Source organism: Mesitornis unicolor, unplaced genomic scaffold (assembly GCF_000695765.1).
Source record: "Mesitornis unicolor isolate BGI_N332 unplaced genomic scaffold, ASM69576v1 scaffold2090, whole genome shotgun sequence".
Taxonomy (NCBI): Eukaryota; Metazoa; Chordata; class Aves; order Mesitornithiformes; family Mesitornithidae; genus Mesitornis; species Mesitornis unicolor.
In genome coordinates this window covers 9,009-12,862 of record NW_010157365.1, presented here as the reverse complement: position 1 = coordinate 12,862, position 3,854 = coordinate 9,009, and positions in this window count along the sequence as shown.

The window sequence follows — 3,854 nt, the reverse complement described above, 5'->3', positions numbered from 1 at the left end:
CTGTCCAAACAGTTAAAATTAAATTACTTCCTGGGATGATAAGGTCCATAATGAAACACAATTTAAATGAAGATGATTAGAATAATAATAATAAAATTTTTATGGGATCTTCTTCCCCTCTTGTTCGCGTCACAGGGAGACACGGGGGAATTAGAAAGAGCAGCAGTTCTTGCTCAGCTTTGTCTAGCATATTTCTACTTCAATACATGTCTGTGAAATCACCTCTTACTTAGCTTTACCACAGTCCCATTCGCTTTCATCTTTCTTCAAAGGAGATTTCTCCATGCTTTTGATTATCCTGGTCATACTTTCTTATTTCTCTCCAACACTGAAGCAAGCAGATGACCAACACATGACCGCAAACTCATTTCACCCCTTGCACTCCAACCAGCCTCCTTGCAATCCCTCAGCCTCCTAAGAGCCCATTTTTCTTTTAAATGCCACGAGTCCTCACTGAGGGGTCTAGGATGACTCCACACTGGGTTATTTAGTACTCTGGAGGGCTACTCCCAATCAGAAGGAATTCCAACTATGTTCTTACAGAAGATGGATCTGGGACACTCTGCAGCCATCCGGCAGCAGATCTGGCTTGCTCGTCGCTGTTCCTTCAGGGCCTTTCTGTATCCTCCAGCACAGTCTCCTCTCTCACCCTGCTATTAGCATGGGCTCAACATTGTTCTTTGTAGAGTGCATTAATTCTCCTGTTTTCAACTTGTTCCAGCTCACTGTGGGCCACAGGGTTCCCAGTTCTCAAACACACATTTTAACAATAGCTGGAAAGCCCCGCATGCAATCTTTTATTTTAGCAGAGTACAATTTTCTTCCTGTTAGATTGTATCTCCTGGAAAAAGAACCTGACATTTTCAGATCCCTTTCCTGACCCTCCATCCTTATTTAACATCGAATCTGTATGGGAATGATGCATTTCAGGTTGTTCAGAGGAAGATGCGAGCAATAATAATAAATGAACAGGTCCTCATGGAGAACTCCAGCTGGGCATTGCAGAAGTGAAAGAATTAAATACCTCTCAGCTGGTCCTGCTTAAATAGAGGGACACGTTTCTGAGCACCAAGACCTAGAGACAACTGCTCATTGATCCGTTTTCAGTACACTTGTCACTTGTCCCTCTGCATGAGCAAACACAGACGTGCCTCCTCCAGTGCACAGGAGGAACAGCCTGTATGTGACTGGACAGGCATGGGAGCTGGAGCGAGGGACTGGGAAAGCCAGCCAGGATGCTCGATGGTGCCCACCGCGAAGGGATGGGAACAGAGCAGGTGGCTACAAGCGAGGGACTGGGAAAGCCAGCCAGGATGCTCAATGGTGCCCACCGTGAAGGGATGGGAACAGAGCTGGTGGCTACAGCCTTTCTGTGAGATTTACCTGCACAAGAGCATTTTGATGTCCAACCTACAGAACCACCAAAAGGAGCTCCTGTACAGGGCGATGCTTTTTCCCTTGCAGTGCAGCACTCAAGTAGCTGAGCAAATAGACTTCAGAAAGCATCTGTTGGCAGTCACTGAAGTTCATGCTCTGCAAGATCCTCCCCAAACTCTCAGTACACATAGATAATTTTAAAATTTGCTTTCTCCTTGTGAACCCGCTCGTTCCTCAACACCAACTGCTCAAGCTGATCAAAACCAAGCAGAAGTTTTTATTCAAGCATGAGTTGGAGCCAGAGGAACAGGAATAACAGAGGCACCAGTCAGAATAGCTGCTCTGCAGGACTAATTTTAGTGACCTGCATTTATGGCTCTTCCACAGGAGATGGGTGAAAGAGCCGGGTGTTTAGTTTTGCAAACCCCAAGCCAAACACAGCCTCTGACTCCAGTCCAACCCAAAACCTATTGAGCACTTTTAAATCCTCTTTCACCTAAGGGTCCCAAAGTGCTGGATGGTGATGTCTGCTTAATAACACCACCATCTTATGTACTTTGGATGAAATACAAGCCACTCGCCACATCAGAGCCCATGAGTGGAGCGAGGGCACAGCGTTACTCATGCCCTATAATCCTCTTCCTGTAGTAATCCTCCCCCGCCTTGTGAGCATAGTGTTTTCTTATTTCATCAAGTTTGTGTTTCATCCCTTACACACACTTTTTATCCCTAAATTATTATTTGCAACAGAATTCAAGTTTTAAGACAGAATATGGGCTAGGGTTCTCCTATTATTTCTTGTTCTCTCAATGAGAGCTATTGCTACACACAGCAGACAGACTCATGCGAGAGCTGCTGTGCTCCAGCTGCTTCCAAGCCAGCCTGGAGAACAAAACCAGAAAGCAGGTCCCAGCCCCAGACTGGAGCCCAGTCAAAACCAAACAGGAACAGTGTCCAGTTTCAGATTCTGGGCTCTATTTAAAAAAAAAAAAGGGAAAAAACTAAAGGCAGGCTTGAGCTGGGAGAAATTCAACCCTCACAGCACCCTCATCTTACCAAGGGGGATCCTACAGCACAAGGTTTAATTCTCCTTCTTGCAAACTTGTCATACACGATGGTAATGCTTGCAAATTGTGCACATCAAGTCCACAGTCCAAATTGTTAAAATTAAATTACTTCCTGGGACAGTAACTTCCACAATGAAACACACTTTAAATTAGGATGATAATAGTAACCATTTTATGGGATCTCATTGCCCTCTTGCTCATGTCATGGAGAGACACACCGGGTACTAGGAAGTACAGCCAATGGGACTTATCCAGTGTTGCTTGGAGCTGTGTGACAGCACCTTGGCTTGACCCCAGAGTCCAAATGCAGTCCCCAGATCTAATCATTAAACCACAGAGGATGTCTGCACCATGAGTGTTTAGTTTACAAGTCAAAACAGTCTAACTGCCAGCATGCAAGTGAAACTGGATAGCCCGTCCACTGGCTCTATCACTACCACTTCATACATTATTCATCTCCATCTTGCACAACACAGGCCTTGAAATCAGAACCCGGAGGCAATTAGGTGGGAGCAGAGCCAACTCTGCAGCGAGGGGTGAAAAGGCGAGGCGGGTAAAACACCATCCCGCACCCTGCTCTGCTGTCCTCAATTCCTGCCCTGAGGCTGCCTCTCTCAGCTGCCAGCCCAGGTGGATTTGCATGGTCCATGCCCGGCTGCTGTTGCTTATTTGCACCTGGCTTTGGGTGGTACCATGAGACCCTGAGCTGCTGCATCCTCTTGCCCTGCAACAGAAGGCATCCACACCAGCCCATAAAACACCCATCAGAGCCCCAGTGTCCTTGCAGCACCGATATTTAAACTCTTAACAGCAATTTCCTCCAAGCTACACCTTAACCTCTTCACTCCTGGCACCAAAATCTACATGAGCTTAGAGCGTGTCTATGCCATGAAAGTCTATTTTAGAAATGGACACCTGTTAAGATCGCCCAGCTATAGATTAAAGAACTGTTCTCCTCAGAGCCTGTCACTATGGCAGTCCTTGCACCGCCTGTTCTGATGAACAGAAACATCTCATTTTTTCCAAAGCCAGAGGGCTGCCTCTCTCCAACCCTTCTGCCTCTGGAGCACACCATGGTCTGTGGAGGAGCAGAGCCGGTTTGGTCACTGGGCACTTAATTAACTCCCTGTGCTTGTTCTGAGAAAGACATTTGCCATCCATCATTGCTTGATGGAGTGGGTATGACCGAAAGATCAAACAGGTTTCACCACCAGGTCTCACCATATAAAAAGCAAAGAAGTGCCCTGCCAGCCTGTCACCTTGCACTTTTATCCATAAAACATTACCTTTCAAGGAAGTTCCCATGGGAGGCAAGAAATGCGAGACGGCCGCTTCCCTCACCCACACTGATGCTGTAAATAAAGCATAGCTTTAAAGACCTCCTCTCCCACAACTTCCACTTCTTTCCCT